Raw genomic sequence first — 20,097 nt, forward strand, 5'->3', positions numbered from 1 at the left:
TATGACATGGAAGTCTGTGCCCTGTTGGACAGCGGGGCCAGGAGGAGCGTGTTAGCTCGGCTCTGTTATGAAACCATCAAGGCTGATGTAAGACCCCCACTCAAACTATCCACTGTACAGGCCCTGCAAGGAGTAAGACCTATAAATGTTGATGTCCTCGGGGAAGTTGATGTTCCAGTGCAAGTTGGAACCCCAACAGTCAGTGTTAATTTCATTGTAGCAGATGTAGCTGAGGGCACCGAGGCCATTCTGGGGCATCCATTCTTAGAGCAGGCACGGGCACGCCTTGACTTTGGCAGTCAGAAGATTGTATTATCTGGCGAACAGATTCTGTACTTTAACCCAAAGAACAATCCCAGGGTGCACGTGGTCCGCATAGCACGCACAGCTGTCCTTGAGGCGGGACGTGAATACATAATTCCAGGCAATGCACATTTCCGGGAGCAAGTACAGGGCAACTTGCTGCTGAGTCCAACTAAAGGCTTCATGGAGAAGCATCAGGTGATGGTGGCACGGATTATAATTGGAGCCCAGCCAAGTAATCGAGTTCCCGTTAGACTGTACAACCCAGGAACTGTTGCTGTGAAGGTGAGGAAGGGAGTAATTGCTGGAATCCTCCAGCCTGCTGATGTGGTTCAGGCCTCCACCACAGAACTGCCCCCAGCAGATTCATGTCCTGCAGTTGTCCCAAGTCATTTACAGTTGCTATATGCAGAGAGTCAAGGGATCTGAGGGAGGCAGAAAAGTGTGAGCTCGCGGAGCTGCTTCATGCTTACGGTGATGTTTTCTCCACTGGACCGACAGATCTCGGCCACACAAACCTTGCCCAATATGATATTCAAACCCGGCCTGGCCCACCTGTGAAACAGCAACCACGTAGAATGGCATTTGAGAAACAGCAAAGTGCCAATGAACAGATCCAGCAGAATCTTGATGCTGGCTTAGCCTCCCCAAGTAATAGCTGTTGGGCTTCACCCATTGTAATGGTGCAAAAGAAAGACCAAACATATCGACTGTGTGTAGATTACCGGGCACTAAATGAGCGCACCATAAAAGACGCCTACCCACTCCCAAGAATCCAAGACACACTAGACACTCTGTCCACAGCAAAGTGGTTTAGTACATTGGACATTGCCTCCGGGTACTGGCAAGTGGAGCTGACCCCACAGGCGAGACAGGCAGCTGCGTTTTGTAGTAGGAAGGGGCTCTTTGCGTGGAACATCATGCCGTTTGGCCTTTGCAACGCCCCGGCAACGTTCCAGCGCTTAATGGATCGTGTCTTGGCTGGAATGCAGTGGGAGATCTGCCTAGTATACCTAGAGGACATAATTGTGCTGGGCAAGGACGTAAAGCAAATGACTCAGCGCCTGGCAAAGATCTTTGAAAGGCTGCGCCAGGCCAACCTGAAATTGAAACCCGCCAAATGTTGTCTCTTCTGCCGCAGGGTAGTCTACCTGGGCCACATTGTCTCAGAGCACGGTATAGCTACTGACCCTGAGAAAGTGCGGAAAATTCGAGAGTGGCCACAACCCATGTGTGTTAACGAAGTCCGGCAGTTTGTGGGTCTCGCATCCTACTACAGACGGTTTGTCAAAGACTTCGCCACAGTTGCAAAGCCCCTTCACAACCTGCCAAAGAAACATGCCCGATTTCACTGGACCCCTGAAAGCCAACAGGCCATTGATAAGTTAAAGGAGCTGCTTACTACCGCCCCCATCCTCGGCTACCCTATGGACAGTGGTGATCTTATTCTGGATACAGACGCCAGCAACTTCGGAATCGGGGCTGTGCTGTCTCAACTGCAGCGAGGAGAGGAACGCGTACTAGCATATGGAAGTCGGAGCCTGACGCCAACTGAACAAAATTACTGCACCACACGGAGAGAACTTTTAGCGGTAGTGGAGTTCACAACACATTTCCGTCAGTACGTGCTGGGCAGATCCTTCACTGTACGCACAGACCATAGTAGCCTACAGTGGCTAATACGAATGAGAGAACCGGAGGGACAGTTGGCCAGGTGGCTCGAGAATCTGATGGTTCCCTACGCTGTGATGGCTTACCGAGCGACCAAGCACAGTTCGACTGGGTTTACCCCAAACATGATGCTCTTCGGCCGAGAGATAACAGAGCCAATTGACCTGGTCACTGGAAGGTCCCCCAACGATGCACTGATCCAGTCATTCCCACAATATGTGCTTCAGATGAGGGAAAGGTTGGAGTTGGCACATCAAGTTGCAAGGGATGCACTTGGCCAATCGGTGGAGCGTGCTAAAAAGCAGTACGACAAGAGAGCAGCCAGGACACGCTACAAGGTCGGTGATGCGGTGTGGTACCTTGTAAAGGGAACAAAGCAAATGAAAAACAAAATCAGGAAGTTTCTCCCCAACTACGATGGTCCTTACTTTATCCTGGGACATCTGGATGACTTAGTGTACCGGATCCAGAGAAACCCAGGGACCAAAGTAAAAGTTGTTCACCATGACAAGCTCAAACCTTACCATTCTCGGCAACCCCTGGAGAACAGCTGGGTGTTTAAAGACTCGGAAGTTTGGCAACCTCGGGAAGTTCCTGTCCCAAACCTGAGAGCTGGTGGAGCTGAACTCGACTTGGATCTGTCTTGTCTCTTCACGGAGGAGACCGGGGATTCCGGTGGCTCAGGTAGCATGCCTCTCATGGATGACACCGGTGTGCCGATGACAGGGCAGGACACAGAGGATGTTCAGTGGAGAGAAGGTAGCACGGTGCAACAGGATTTAACAGGGACTGTTAATGGCCAAATGAGGGGTAGGCCGCAACAAATCAGGAGACCACCAAGGAGTTTTGGGGAATGGACTGCTTGATATTTAAAGACTTAAAAAAAAAAAAAAAAAAAAAAGGAAGAAAGAATACTTTGTTGGCAATTTGTTATTGTTCTACTATTGTTCAAAAAAAATATATGATGCATGTCAGCTGTGGAAAATATTATTTTATGTGTTCTCTTTTGTAACCCGGGTGGATTTTGTTGTTTACCATTTTGTTGTTAAGGAAACAAGCCAAAAGTATGTTTAATTAAGCCGGAGTTGTTTCATTTGTATGCAATGGATGTTGTTAACGTTTTTTTTTCCTTCTGCAGGCCAGTATTGGAGAAGTCAGCTGGTCACTTAGCTGAACTTAACTACCTCACTAGTCACGTTGAGGCTGAGTTACTATTGCTTCAACGAAGGGCCTTACAAAGCTACTCTTTAACCCCTCCCAGCACCGTGCTATCCTTCAACCTTATGGACTGTATTGCTCTGTCACGTGGGGCTGGAATGTATCGGCCAGTGCCTCCATTGAGCGGGGTTGCTTGAATGGACTGTATGCTTTGATAATGGAGTGGCCTACGGACTGTTGAAAAAAAAAACAGAACCGAAGATGAAAAAAATATATATATATGGGTAGACATCGTGTTTAATGTATTTAATGTAACTGCCTTCTATTAACCTGTTAACGTTCACCAGAGCGACGTCGCACTGAACGCTCATTGTTTGCATGTGTCATTGTTTTCTAATAGAATAAATGAAACGGGACAAAGTTAATCTTGACAAACTATATATCATTCTGAGGGTCTAAGCCTCAAGCATCGACGACAGATCGCTGTTTTTTGATGGAAAGCTTATAAGGAATGAGTGGCACAAATTTGCTACATTTGTGTAAGCAGTACACATCCAAACACGCAAAATAAAAAATAAATAAAAAAGCAGTACGTCCCTTTATCATTGTAATAACGAGCCACAAACGCGTCCACTGCTGAAATCCCAGTTTAGTTAGAGAGGTAAGGGTCCACAGAACAACATCCAGCGAGCACTTTTAGTCCAGCGAAACAATAACGTTGTAATAAGGATGAATATTCCTTTGTTTACGTTTCATTTCTTCAGAGAGTTATTGTTCGCGTCCGTTATGGAATAAATTACGCTCAAAACCAGCGTCTTGGTGGTAAAAAACAACAACACTGTGTTGCAGCATACAGTTTTACAAACAGAATGAGACCGTCCACGGAAAAAAAAGTCTCAGAAAAGCGGAATATAGATTATTTGAATTTGGCGCTCCCTCCTGCCAGCTCTGACGCAGGCTATGACGCTGTCATCTGAGCGGGCGTAACTTAGCGATCTGCTTTATCCATAAAAAACTGTTTTTTTTTCTTCTACATTTTTTATATGTGTGTGTGTGTATTGTGGCCGTATCTGCATGATTATAATCTGTATGGACGGACATCAGCGTGTTTATTAGCGACTCTATGACGGCTATCATTGTGATTCAATGATCAGCTATTATTGATTATATGGCCCATCTGTATGATTATCATCTGAATGGAAGCACATCAGCGTGTGTTTACTGACTCTATGACCATGTCTGGCAATATCACTTCATGTCTGGCAATCAGAATACTTCAGTATACATACTATATACAAAGCATTTTTTTCTATTTTTTTTTCCTTTTTTATTACTCCAATAATTATTTTTGTATTTTTTAGTGCTCAAATAAATCTGTCTATTATTTTATAATTGAAAAACTATGCAGGAATATGTATAATGACTAAAATAGATTGTATAATTCTGAAATCCATTAGTTTCAGAAAAAATATTGCAGGAATCTCATTTTTCATGGTATCTTCTTCAAATTTGAAATATAAACTCATGAGACATGTGGCTTTCAACCCATTACTCTTCTGGATTGCTCCAGGACTTATTTCATGTATTTGTATATGAAATAAAAAAACATTCAGTGTGGAAAAATATTTTTCAAGGCACGTCAGTGCCTATAACTTTTTATCTTTTTGAGCATTATCAACTCTGGATGATAGATAGTAAAGCCCAGAGTCTCTTCTTTCCAAAGATACCTAATTTGTTTGTGTAAGCACACTTTGTCACAAACTGTTACCATTTTAATTTAGGTAGGTTATTTTCACCTGCGAGGCCCCAAATGGGGGTGAAGGTTAACAGGTTAACACTGTGAATACGTGGTAATAGCTTCATTAATGTGTGTGATGTATTTTGTATCAGTCATGCCATGGTGCTGGAGTGGTGTAAGTTTAATCACCATCCAGAGTGGGGGTAGTGCTGCAGGAGAGGGGAAATAGGAGCTGCCACTTTAAGACAGCTACGGGAGTTGTACTCCAGAGTGAGATGCATTGTGTGTAGTGTAGTTGAGTAGAGAAAAGAGAAATGTGCTGGAGTGACGTGCTCATTCTCTGTGTGAGCCTAGCAGTCAAAAACAGAGGAAAAAGAGTGGTATGCTGTTTTACTTTGTCCACTCGGGAGCTATTTCGCACTGTAAGCCTGACAATACTGATCCAGTAAAGGAATGACATGCATCAGTAACTTTGTCCGTCTCATCCCTTTGCACGAACATGAATTGACGAGCTGTTACACTGCCACCGGGAGTCGTTAAAGCGGAGGAAGTAACACCAGGCACTCGTACAAATGCGACCATGTCAAATTTTAACTCGCAAAAAATTACCATTTTGGTCGCAGTCTAGAGCCCTGTCATGTTAAATATAATCTTCGTATTACAACAATAAAAAAACATTTTATTTATAAAAAGCTTTAGCAGCAACACTAATATTAGCAGTAAGCAAAATAAACGTAGAATGTCTAATGTTTTCAAATGGAGAAAATAAAGGACAGAAGTCATATCGACTTCATTTTTAACTACAGTTTTAGTAGGTTTATAAGATATTTAATAGGCTAAAGAGTGAAGAATAATTCAATGGATAATGTTAATTCACAGAATAATATTCTCTGGAATATTGGAATATAACAAGCATTGTATTTTATTGTATTTCTCAACTGGCACGCTCTAAATTATGCTGCTGACAGCGCGGTTTATCTATGCATTTACACAGAACTATAGGCTACTCAAACTGCAATCGATTGCAGAGAATTTCCATAGAGTTGTATTGATTTAGATGTTTATAAACGAAATAATGGTTATATAGTAAGTGTTAATGCAATTTAGGGTGCTTCAAAAAAGTGAATCTTGTTAAAAGTTACATGCAGTGGCCGTGCTGAGCATTTCTCGAGCATCATCCCGCTGAGTGAACTGCAATATGAAAGCGGCTTCACGAGACTAATGATGAGCATATAGACAACAGAGAGAATTAAATTCAATGCTTTTATTTCCAACATGCAATCATTCATGGCTGTATTATTTAATTCATGCAAAGTTACGTCTTTATTTGGAGAGGACTTGACGGATTATCTACATGACTGCGACTTCACGAGACTAACAGAGAGAGAATTAAATTCAGCGCTTTTATTTCCAACATGCGCTAATTCATGGCTGTGTTATTTCAGGCAAAGTTATATCTTTATAGGGACAGGGCTTGACAGAGTATCTTATTTATCATATTTCTTAGAGCCAAGTTGAATAAACTATATATCAGGCATTTATGTAATACATCTAATTTGTGCATTAATGACTGTAATATTAAATAGTTTACTAACTACAGCAAATCAAGTACTTGCACGCCGTTGTTGTTGTCTCGTCTCCCCTCAGATGCGCTGCAATTGCGATCCTGCGCGCAATTCTCAAAACGTCCACAAGATGGCGGTGTTTATCGGTGAATATTACAAAACCGATATCCGATTATGGAAAAATGCTTAAATATCGGGAAAATATCGGTAAATCTCTAATGACGATCGTTTCTGTCCAGTCCGCTCGTTTTATTGCATTTAACCACAGCTGTCGTCGGTCTTTGTCTGGCAGTGGCGGCAGGTATGCAATCAAATTTCTCATTTGAGGCTGTATTATGTCGATTCTGGCACTCAACATCACAACAAGATGATATTAGCTCCTTATGTAGCCAAATCTGCTTTGGTTTGAATGGGCCACCTCCAGGGCAATTTTCCCTTTGTTATGCTTACAGCTTAGCTTGGCGCAGTGGATAAGACACATGCCTTTGGTGTGAGAGACCCGGGTTCGAATCCACTGTGAGACACCAATGTGTCCCTGAGCAAGACACTTAACCCAGCAGTGATGATTTGGGTCTGTTACAACACTTATTGTTGTAACAGACACTGACACTGAAAACCTTGATTCGCTCCCGGCCACCAGAGGACGCTTGCCACCAGAGAACGCTTCCGCTTCCGGCACACACCCAGACTGAGATCACACACACACACACACACACACAGGGCCTTGCCCTTTTCGTTTGTTTTTTTTTCCTCCGTGATCCCGTTTGCCACTGAACCTGCTTAACGACGACAGTGGGGCTTTGACAGCCTTAGTCAAACGGGTTGGCGCGTTTGGTCGGGTTGTTAGTTAGTGCACTATATTGAACCGTTTGCCACTGAACCTGCTTTAACGACGACAGTGGGGCTTCGACTGCCTTATTCAAACGGCTTTTCTATAACGTGTGAATATATCCACTATAGCGTTCTATAACAAATCCGATCAGAGCGCCTGTTTATCACTAGTTTTATCACTAGTTTTATTCTGATTCTCGAGTCTGCTATTAGCTTATAGCCCGTTAGCATCGGCAGCGTGGCAGCCGCAAATCTCGCTTACATTGCAAATCCTCTATTCACACACATTACTATCGTTTCACTGTTACTTGCTTAAATGGCGGATTTGTGTCTACCTCTGAGTGCAGGTGAGGACACGTTCGAGCTGCATTCGGTGCAGCTGGAGCTGGAGGCCGTGGAGAAACAGATCCGCTACCTGCTGGAGAAAAAGGCCCAGCTGAAGGAACGAAGAGCTGCGCTGGAAACATCCCGGGCTGACGCTCACAAGTCCGGGGTAAGTATACAGCACGCTGCTAACACTCCCACCACCTCTACTCCGTGTGTTTCTCTGCACAGACCCTGTGCACCCAGGACTCGATCTTCCCAGATGTCCTTCACTCCGGCGCCGGGACACCACGGACCCTGGGTGCTGCAGCAGCGGAGGACGCGAGCCAGGCCTCGGGTGACGACTTCTCCCCCCCCTGTCTTCGAGATCTCCACAAGGAACAAATTCGCCCCCCTCCGCGAGACAGAACGCGATGTTGTGATAGTTGGAGACTCCATTGTCCGGCACGTCCGTGCTACGCTAGCTGAAGGTAAAGTACACGCTTCTAACATCCCCACCACCTCTACTCCGTGTGTTTCTTTGCACAGACCCTGTGCACCCAGAACGCGATCTTCCCAGATGTCCTTCATCTCCCCCCGGAACCGCTTCGCCCCCCTCCGCGAGACGGAACGCGATGCTGTGGTCGTGGGAAGCTCCATCGTCCGGCACGTCCGTGCTACGTCAGCTGAAGGTAAAGTGCACACTCACTGTTTCCCCGGTGCACGTGTTCTCGATCTTTCTGCGCAGATACCTGCGATCCTGAAGGGCAACGAGAACATCGGTGCTGTCGTGCTGCACGCAGGGGCCAACGACATCAAGCTGCGGCAGACGGAGACACTGAAGAGGGACTACAAGAGCCTGATCGAGACGGTACGCAGCACATCGCCCGCGGCAACGATCATCGTGTCAGGACTGCTTCCCACGTATCGACAAGGAAACGAAAGGTTCAGTAGACTTTTTGCTTTAAACGAATGGTTATCGTCATGGTGTAAAGAACAGAAACTGCTCTTTGTTGATAATTGGAATCTTTTCTGGGAGCGTCCTAGGCTTTTCCGTGCTGATGGCCTGCACCCCAGCAGAGTCGGAGCGGAACTCCTGTCGGACAACATCTCCAGGACGCTACGCTCCATCTGACTAGTAAGCCAATTCTCAAATAACTGCTATGACGACTTTTGTTCTACCCACTTAAAAAATAGAAGTAATTGCATTGTCCAATCTATACAGACTGTGTCTGTTCCCCGAATAGCGAGATCAAAATATAAATTCAATGCAGGATCTAGAAAAAATCTGACCGTGATTAAACCAGAAAAACGCAAAATAAATGAACAAAAACAATTTTTAAAACTTGGGCTCTTAAACATTAGATCACTCGCACCCAAAGCAGTTATTGTAAATGAAATGATCACAGATAATCATTTTGATGTACTCTGCCTGACTGAAACCTGGCTTAAACCAAATGAATATTTTGGTCTAAATGAGTCTACTCCACCAAGCTACTGTTATAAACATGAGCCCCGTCAGACTGGTCGTGGCGGCGGTGTTGCAACAATATATAGTGATATTCTCAATGTTACTCAGAAAACAGGATACAGGAGGTTTAAATCATTCGAAATGCTTCTGCTTAATGTTACACTGTTAGATATGCAAAAGAAATCTCTCCTATCTCTTGCTCTGGCTACTGTGTATAGACCGCCAGGGCCATATACAGATTTCCTAAAAGAATTTGCAGATTTCCTCTCAGATCTACTAGTTAATGTTGATAAACTGCTAATTGTCGGAGATTTTAACATTCACGTTGATAATACAAACGATGCGTTAGGACTTGCGTTTACTGACCTAATAAACTCTTTTGGAGTCAAGCAAAACGTCACCGGGCCCACTCATCGTTTTAATCATACGCTAGATTTAATTATATCGCATGGACTTGATCTTACTGATATAGATATAGTACCTCAAAGTGACGATGTTACTGATCATTTCCTTGTATCGTGCATGCTGCCTATTACTGATATTAGTTATATGGCTCCGCGTTATCGTCTGGGCAGAACTATTGTTCCAGCCACCAAAGACAGATTCACAAATAACCTGCCTGATTTATCTCAACTGCTCTGTGTACCCATAAATACGCATGAACTAGACGAAATGACTAGCAACATGGGCACTATCTTCTCTAATACATTAGAAGCTGTTGCCCCCCTCAAATTGAAAAAGGTTAGAGAAAAACGTACTGCGCCATGGTACAACAGTTATACACATTCTCTCAAGAAGGAAACTCGTACTCTTGAGCGCAAATGGAGAAAAACTAAATTAGAAGTTTTTAGAATTGCGTGGAAAAACAGTATGTCCAGTTATAGACAGGCTCTAAAAGCTGCCAGGGTAGAGCATATCCGCAAACTCATAGATAATAACCAAAACAATCCAAGGTTCTTATTTAGCACAGTGGCTAGATTAAAAAATAAACAGACGCCACCCGATCTAAACATTCCCTCACAGTTTAATAGTAATGACTTTATGAATTTCTTTACTGATAAAATAGATAACATCAGAAATACAATAACAAATGTAGATTCTACTGCGTCTAGTATTTCAGCTTCATTCATCGCACCTAAAGAAAAACTGCAGTGCTTTACAACTATAAGACAGGAAGAGCTAAATAAACTTATCAGTGCATCTAAACCAACAACGTGTTTATTAGATCCTGTACCCACTAAACTACTGAAAGAGTTGTTACCTGTAGCAGAAGAACCGCTTCTCAATATTATTAACTCATCGTTATCTTTAGGTCACGTCCCAAAACCATTCAAGCTGGCGGTTATTAAGCCTCTTATTAAGAAACCACAACTAGATTCTAATGAACTGGCAAATTACAGACCCATTTCAAATCTTCCGTTTATGTCAAAAATTTTAGAAAATGTTGTCTACACTCAATTATGCTCCTTTTTGCAAAAAAATGATCTCTATGAAGAATTTCAATCAGGTTTCAGGCCCAATCATAGTACAGAAACTGCACTTGTTAAAATTACGAATGACTTACTACTTGCTTCAGATCAAGGCTGCACCTCATTGCTAGTATTACTTGATCTTAGTGCTGCGTTTGACACTATAGACCATAATATACTCATAGATCGATTACAAAAATATATTGGTATTCAAGGACAGGCTTTAAGATGGTTTAGATCCTACCTGTCCGATCGCTACCACTTTGTTCATTTAAATGGGGAGTTATCTCAATTATCACCAGTAAAGTATGGAGTACCACAAGGATCTGTCCTAGGTCCTCTGCTATTTTCAATTTACATGTTGCCCCTTGGAAATATTATTGGAAAACACGGGATAAGTTTTCATTGCTATGCTGATGATACTCAATTATATATCTCAACAAGACCAGATGAAACTTCTCAACTATCTAAGCTAATAGATTGTGTAAAAAGTGTAAAAGATTGGATGACCAATAATTTCCTCCTACTAAATTCAGATGAGACAGAGATATTACTTATTGGACCAAAAAACCGTACACAGAATCTCGTGGATTATAATTTGCAACTAGACGGATGCACTGTCACATCCTCTAAAGTAAAAAATCTGGGTGTTATTTTAGACAGCAACTTGTCCTTTGAAAATCATATTTCCCATGTTACAAAAACAGCATTCTTCCATCTTAGAAACATTGACAAGCTTCGAAGCATGCTACCTGTTTCTGATGCAGAAAAGCTAGTTCATGCATTCATGACCTCTAGACTGGACTATTGTAATGCACTGTTAGCTGGTTGTCCTGCATCTTCAATAAACAAGCTACAGATAGTCCAAAATGCAGCGGCTAGAGTTCTTACCAGATCAAGAAAATATGATCATATTACTCCAATTTTACAGTCTCTGCATTGGCTACCTATTCAGTTCCGTATCATTTACAAAATATTATTACTTGCCTATAAGGCCCTAAATGGTTTAGCTCCTGCGTACCTAACTTGTCTTCTACCACGCTACAATCCAACCCGCTCTCTAAGGTCGCAAAACTCTGGACTTTTGGTAGTACCTAGGATAGCAAAGTCCACTAAAGGAGGTAGAGCTTTTTCACATTTGGCTCCCAAACTCTGGAATAGCCTTCCTGATAACATTCGGGGTTCAGATACACTCTCTCTGTTTAAATCTAGATTAAAGACACATCTCTTTAGCCAAGCATACACATAATGCATTTTATAATCTTGTACTGCAGTTATATCTGATCAAATGTACATTATTATTCTTTAGCTTCGGTTGAACAATTTATTTTTGCTTAGATGGAACAGCAGCTACGCTAATCATGTCTCTGCTTGTCTCTACGTTTCTGCCACGGGATTAACATCCCGTGGTAGCCAGGAATTACAGAACTTCAGTCTGGATCTAACCATTACATGATCTGAGATGACCGAACACCTGAGACGGAGGATCAGCGCCGGGAGATGACGTATGTGTCCCTGATCGTAGGCAGAGGCCAAACACCTGGATGAACGCCAGAGACAGATCCCCATTGAGGACCCCGCCACTTAGACAGCCATCGGAAAAGACCACTGGAACCAGCTGAGCCCATTCAACCTGACTTGCTGCAGTTTGGAACTGAACTGCTGGTTTTTTTGGCCAGAGGAGAATTGGCCCCCCGACTGAGCCTGGTTTCTCCAAAGGTTTTTTCTCTATTCTGTCACCGATGGAGTTTTGGTTCCTTGCCGCTGTCGCCTCTGGCTTGCTTAGTTGGGGACGCTTCATTTCCAGCGATATCGCCGACCTTATTGCAAAGACACTATTCAAACTTATTGACACTTATTTTCCTTTTTTTGATATTGTGCAGTGCTTTGACACAATTTGCATTGTAAAAAGCGCTATATAAGTAAGGTGACTTGACTTGACTTAACCCCTAGTTGCTCCAGAGGCATGCGACCTCTGACATATATAGCAATTGTAAGTCACTTTGGATAAAAGCGTCAGCTAAATGAATAAATGTAAATGTGACGTAATTGTGATGTCGGTCATGACCCTAGTTACCTGTGTTTGGCCTAGTGGTGCATCACTCAGGCCAAAACAACAGGCCAATCTGAAGATAGGCTCATGAATATTAATTAGGCAAGCCGAATCGACCTGTTTTTATCAGAGCTCATGAGAAAGGAGCTGTAAAAATATATTGAGATGGTTTTTGGTACTTATACCGCAAATATATATCATTCAATTCAATATTGCTTTATTGGCATGACTGTAAAAAATACAATATTGCCAAAGCTTGAAATATATATAGAGAAATATAATAACAATGAAAATATCAAAATAATAGAATAAAAATATTATAACAATATAAACTTAAATAAACAGTGTAACAAATAAGAACTTGTGTGAACATTTCATACCACAGTGTTTAACATATAAACACACACAGGCTGAGGGTCACTGTGATAGACAGTAGGGAAAAACACTGAGGTCAGACATAATACACACATTACACACATTACACACGTTCACCTGCTGTATCTCAGGCTGTGGCACACACACACAGCTAGCCAGACACAGCTAGACAGTGCTGCTGTCTGTCCCTCTCCTAGTATTATCTTTATTTGTTCCTCTTCAGTCATGGCTGTAAAGTTCTTTATGATGTTTTTGAATTTGTTGATGTATATGTCTCTGATTGATTTAAATTGGTAACAGTGAAGTAGGAAGTGTGTCTCTGTCTTGATCTCTCCTGTCTCACAGTGAGCACACACTCTTTGCTCTCTGGGTAACCAGCTCTTTCTGTGTCTGTCGGTCTCAATGGCTAGTCTGTGCTCACTGAGCCTGTACTTGGTCAGGATCTGTCTCTGCTTTGTGTCTTTGACACTTTTAGATATTGTTTGATAATTTGATTTATTTTGATGTTTGGGTGAGTAGCAGTGCTGGTCTGAGACTGGTTAGTGTTAGTAGAGTTAGTCAGGTTAGTAAGTCTCAGAACCAGCTGACTGAGTATATATTCTTAAGGACATCAAAACCTAAAATAAAACTCCAGAAAGGTGTACAATATAGGACCTTTAAAAAGACAGGCTTTAAAAAGATAGGTACCAAAACAAGTGTTTCAGGCAGAGAGTGAAAAGAGCTACTACAGCAATGTACTGTAAGAAAAATAACTATGTTTTTGAACTTTAAATATATGTATTCCTTGCTACTCTGCAGAAAATAAGCAGCACTTATCAACAAAAAAAGTAATGAATTTCATAGCCCCCACCCCCCCATAGCAAGAAATGTATTTCTGCAGACACCAAAACTACATTTATGAACTCGGAAATTATCAATTGGCCCACTTTTTGGTTTATAAAAGCATACGTTTAAATGTAAGAGTACAAAAAAACTATTTTACATTTTTCTTTAGTATGACAACTATACAGATTAACTTAAACTGTACTGCTAGTTTATGAGTTATTTACTTGTAGTCCACTTTTATAGTTTATAGTACACTCTGTGCAAACTCTCAGTAAAACTACTAGTTTAACTGCAGAAGAACCCTACGCCGGGTTCAACGCACAACTTGATCCTGAGTCAGGCGGTTGCCCTCCACGACGAAGTGGATCGCCAAGGACAGGTTCTGCTCAAGTACAAGGTCTCCTTCGCAAAGGATTCCCTGGATTGTAGACTGACCAACATCCACACTGTGTGCATCCCGACAAACCCAAATGTGCCACCCACATTTGTGCGACAGTACAAGATTCCAATAGTGTCATATGAGCCAGTGCAAGAAATTGTTGACCCCATGCTGGAAAAGGGGATCATCCGGCCCTGTAACAGCACATACTCTGCCCCGATATGGCCAGTCCTAAAACCCAATGGAAAATGGCGGCCCACCATCGACTAAGTTGAATCAGCAAGTACCATTGTCACTATGGCCTATGACCCAATTGGACCAAGAAATTCCCAAAATCAAAGGCTCGACGATCCGGTTCTTAACGATCCCTGTCCACCCCGATGACCAACACAAGTTGGCATTCACTTTTGGCAATCGACAGGACACTTTCACACGGTGTCCCTTCGGCTATGCCAACTCACCAGCTGAATTCAACATCTTTCTGAACAAAGAATGCCCTGACGCCAGAGTCAGAGGCAACCTTGTCTACATAGATGATGTTTTGATGAAAAGCTCAAGTGTGGAAGACCACCTCAAAGAAATTGATCACGTAAACCAGCTGACAATGGCAGGAGCCAACATCGCCCTTCACAAAGCACAGTGGTGCAAAACCAAGGTAAACTATGTCGGACTACTTGTCGGAAGAAACGGCATCGAGCCACAGTCTAACCGCATCCAAACAATCCAAAGCATAAAAGTGCCGCCTAACATCTCTGAGCTGCGATGCTTTCTGGGAGTGTGCACTTACTCGTGACAGTTCATGGAAAACTACGCTGACATCGCCCGACCACTAACCTCCCTCCTGAAAAAGGATGAACCCTTAGTTTGGACGGAAGCCCAGAACACAGCGATGAGCCAGCTCAAACAGCACCTGTGCTCTGCTCCGTGCCTGGCCTACCCAGACCCAGGAAAATAATTATATTTGGACGCTGGATTCTCCAATCATTGCCTCAGCGCAGGCCTATACCAGCTCCATGACAAAGACAAGCAAGTGGTCGCTTATGCCAGCAAAACGCTGCTTCCCCCAGAATGCAAGTACTCAGACTGCGAAAATGCTTTGCTTTGCACTGTGTGGGCTATCCAGCGTTTCTCTAATTACATCGGTGCACAGAAAGTCATCATCAAGACTTGTCACCAGCCTGTCACCTTCCTCAACAGTCAACGCATCAGAGATGGCGTGGTGACCAACACACGCATAGCTACCTGGTTAATGACACTCCAAGGACGGGACGTTGAGGCAAGATATGCCCAAAACTACAAATCATCACTGGGAAATGGGTTAGCAGCCTGCCAAAACTGTTCAACAGACACGCTGCACACACCAGCGGAACCTAAAGAACCACCACAACCTCAACTGACGAATCACAGGTACTTCGAGGAGAATGTGTGTGAAGGAATGCCCACAGCATATGGCGATGGCTGCTCCTACAACCACAAGGGCAATTTACAAGCGGGAGCGGTCTGGCTCAACAACGACCCTTGTCCACCCCGATAATTCAACTTAGGCCCTCGATCATCGCAATATGCTGAAATGGCAGCCATTCTCATCACACTTCAAATGGCTGCATCCCACAACATCAAATAACTCCTCATCTGCACTGATTCGAACTACGCCTGTCTTAGCTTCACCTGCCATTTAGATGGATGGAAACAGAATGGATTCAAGACAGCTAACAACAAGCCTGTCAAGCACCAGGAACTATTGCAAGCAAGCGATGTCATTGTCACTGAACATGACATTATCGTGTATTGGAAAAATGTTCGAGGTCATTCACGTCAACCAGGACAAGGCAAAGACTTCAATGACCAAACTGATGCCCTCGCCAAAGCAGGCGCATTACACGGAGAATCCTGGACATTTCAAACCCTCCCACCCAACCCATCAGTGGCAGCCATTACCCGCCGCCAGCACGCCACTGGCGATCATACCCCCGCCTCCTCCCACATTGCCATATCACCTCAGTTCGCTGCTGACGATCTCCTCACCCTCCAAACTGCGGATCCAACACTGTGAACTATGGCAGCTCACATTGCCGATCCCTTATTTAAATCTATTTCCACCTCCGACCTAACCGCTTCCTCCGAGCTCCGCACGCTCCACTCAATCAAGCACATGCTGCATCTAAGAGACGGTGTTCTCACATATGTGCCCCTCACTGCGCCAAAGCTCGTAATACCTCACGGCCAAAGGGGGATGATGCTGACACATGCACACCAAGCGCCGGACACCACGGTGCCAAGACCACCTATGAAACACTCAAGCAAGTAGCATACTGGCCTGGCATGCAGCAAGACATAGCAGAATATGTAAAAGGATGCCTGGTGTGTTGCCAGTTCCAACCGGCAAACCCAAATCACCGCGCCCAACTGCAAAGGAAAGGAATGAGTTTCCCATGGTCGGACCTCCAAATAGACTGGGTAGGACCCCTGCCACGGTCAACACGGGGTAACAAATACTTCCTCACCGTGGTCTGCGAATTCACAAAGTGGATAGAATGCCTTCCAGCTCCCAATGATACCGCAGAAACAACAGCCTGCCTGTTAATGAACCACATCTTCTCAAGATTTGGACTGCCTTTAAGGGTCAACTCTGACCGCGGAACCCACTTCACCGCTCCAATCATGCAGGAAGTGTGGAAACTCCTGGGTATACAGGCCAAGCTCCCAGAGGTGGAAAGAGTACGAAAATATTCTACTCAAGTAAAAGTACCATTACATTAATGAAATTTTACTTAAGTATAAGTAAAAGTACCAGTCTAAAAATACCAAAGTACCAGTCTCAAGTAAAAGTAAAAAGTAGCTAATTTAAAATGTACTCAGAGTAAAAAAGACTAAGTTACTTTTTAACAGTGGGAGGGAAGGCAAAACTGGGATAGGCCAAGGGTGTCAAACTCAGTTCCTGGAGGGCCACAGCCCTACACAGTATAGATATAACCCTAATTAAACACATCTGATTCAGCTAATCTAATCATTTAGGCTTATTTGAAAACTAGATGGTATGTGTGTTGGAGCAGGTTTGGACCTAAACTCGGCAGGGCTGCAGCCCTCCAGGAACTGAGTTTGACACCCCTGGGATAGGCCTATAAATCTCATACTAGTTGTTTTTAATTAAAGGAGTCAGTTATTTAGAATAATAAGACATTTGGGCTGTTATCAGGCAAATTAAATCAGTATCAACAAAATTAATCTTTGTAATGCAAAAGAAACACAGAAGCTTCATCTGAAGTGGCATTTAGATGTATTTACACTGTTTAATGCAGGACATGAATGCATTTAACCTGCAGTGACAAATAATGTTTTGATATATAAGACATAAAATGTTGAAATTAAATGTGAAAATAAAACCACCAGTAGGTGGCAGAAAGTCACTGTTAATAAGTGAGTCATTGCGATTGAACCGATTCATTTTAACAGTTGATTCATTCAGAAACAAAACAGCATCAATGCTCAGAGACGCTGTGGCTGTGTTTGGAATTATTTTTGTTGACGAAATAGAGCAAAAACAGGCAATATAGTGTCTAAAACGCAAGTCTCTTAATTAATTTATTGTTTTTTGAACTGTTGTAAAAATATATACAGGTGCTGGTCATAAAATTAGAATATCATGAAAAAGTTTTATTTCAGTAATACCATTCAAAAAGTGAAACTTGTATATTAGATTCATTCATTACACACAGACTGCTATATTTCAAATGTTTATTTCCTTTAATTTTGATGATTATAACTGACAACTAATGAAAGTCCCAAATTCAGTATCTCATAAAATTAGAATATTGTGAAAATGTTCAACATTGAAGACACCTGGTGCCACACTCTAATCAGCTAATTAACTCAAAACACCTGCAAAAGCCTTTAAATGGTCTCTCAGTCTAGTTCTGTAGGCTACACAATCATGGGGAAGACTGCTGACTTGACAGTTGTCCAAAAGACGACCATTGACACCTTGCACAAGGAGGGCAAGACACAAAAGGTCATTGCTAAAGAGGCTGGCTGTTCACAGAGCTCTGTGTCCAAGCATATTAATAGAGAGGCGAAGGGAAGGACAAGATGTGGTAGAAAAAAGTGTACAAGCAATAGGGATAACCACACCCTGGAGAGGATTGTGAAACAAAACCCATTCAAAAATGTGGGGGAGATTCACAAAGAGTGGACTGCAGCTGGAGTCAGTGCTTCAAGAACCACCACGCACAGACGTATGCAAGACATGGGTTTCAGCTGTCGCATTCCTTGTGTCAAGCCACTCTTGAACAAGAGACAGCGTCAGAAGTGTCTTGACTGGGCTAAAGACAAAAAGGACTGGACTGCTGCTGAGTGGTCCAAAGTTATGTTCTCTGATGAAAGTAAATTTTGCATTTCCTTTGGAAATCAAGGTCCCAGAGTCTGGAGGAAGAGAGGAGAGGCACATAATCCACGTTGCTTGAGGTCCAGTGTAAATTTTCCACAGTCATTGATGGTTTGGAGTGCCATGTCATCTGCTGGTGTTGGTCCATTATGTTTTCTGAGGTCCAAGGTCAACGCAGCCGTCTACCAGGAAGCTTTAGAGCACTTCATGCTTCCTGCTGCTGACCAACTTTATGGAGATGCAGATTTCATTTTCCAACAGGACTTGGTACCTGCACACACTGCCAAAGCTACAAGTAAGGCCAGCAAACTCGCCTGACCTTAACCCCATAGAAAATCTATGGGGTATTGTGTAGAGGAAGATGCAATACGCCAGACCCAACAATTCAGAAGAGCTGAAGGCCACTATCAGAGCAACATGGGCTCTCATAACACCTGAGCAGTGCCACAGACTGACCGACTCCATGCCACGCCGCATTGCTGCAGTAATCCAAAGGAGCCCCAACTAAATATTGAGTGCTGTACATGCTCATACTTTTCATGTTCATACTTTTCAGTTGGCCAACATTTCTAAAAATCATTTTTTTTGCATTGGTCTTAATTGATATTCTAATTTTCTGAGATGTTGAATTTGGGACTTTCATTAGTTGTCAGTTATAATCATCATAATTAAAGGAAATAAACATTTGAAATATATCAGTCTGTGTGTAATGAATGAATCTAATATACAAGTTTCACTTTTTGAATGGTATTACTGAAATAAATCAACTTTTTCATGATATTCTAATTTTATGACCAGCACCTGTATATGTAATCATGCTGATTTTTGGAGAAAAAAACAGAGAGATATTGATTTACTATATAAAATTATATAAATATATACATTTTCTGTCCCTAAATCTTCAATTTTGTGATCATTCTAAATGCATTTTAACAGACTGAATCATGCAGTGAAAGAACGCACTCAAGCACATGCACACTAGTCTAATCTAGACTTCACTGCACTCTGTAGGAGAGTTTTTGGCACAAAATACTGTTCTATCAAATCGCACATAGTTAAAACAACAATTATGATATTATCGCAGACTATATATATCACACACCCTGCACCACTGTCCTTTTGGCTAATTTGTGCAGAACCTCTTGCTAAAGTGTCAAAGCTTCATTTTAACCACCAATGCAATGATGCAAGTATTTACCTCTACATCCTTGCGAAGGGTTGATGTCGAGATTTTATAAGATGCTAGTTTGGTCTCCCTAGGCAAACACTTACACTGCATAATAGAGCATAAATAGGGGTTCACTTAATTTCCTTCGAGTTCAACTTCATCTGAATACGACAGGGTTTGGTTTTCAGCTGGGTCTGCACCACTAATGCCTGTCTTGTCCGTCTGCGTCTTTCTTGTGATTTTAGAGCCAGTTTGCTCTCCTGCCCATTATTTACTGCATCAGTTTCCAGGGAGCAATTTTTATTTATTTTTTACTCAGTAATTAATGTGTTTTAAAATGTAGCGAAGTACAATACTTCAAACTAAATATATTTAAGTAAAAGTAAAATTACAGATTTAAAAAAAAT

The sequence above is a fragment of the Barbus barbus genome, assembly GCF_936440315.1.
Source record: "Barbus barbus genome assembly, chromosome: 17".
Classification (NCBI taxonomy): Eukaryota; Metazoa; Chordata; class Actinopteri; order Cypriniformes; family Cyprinidae; genus Barbus; species Barbus barbus.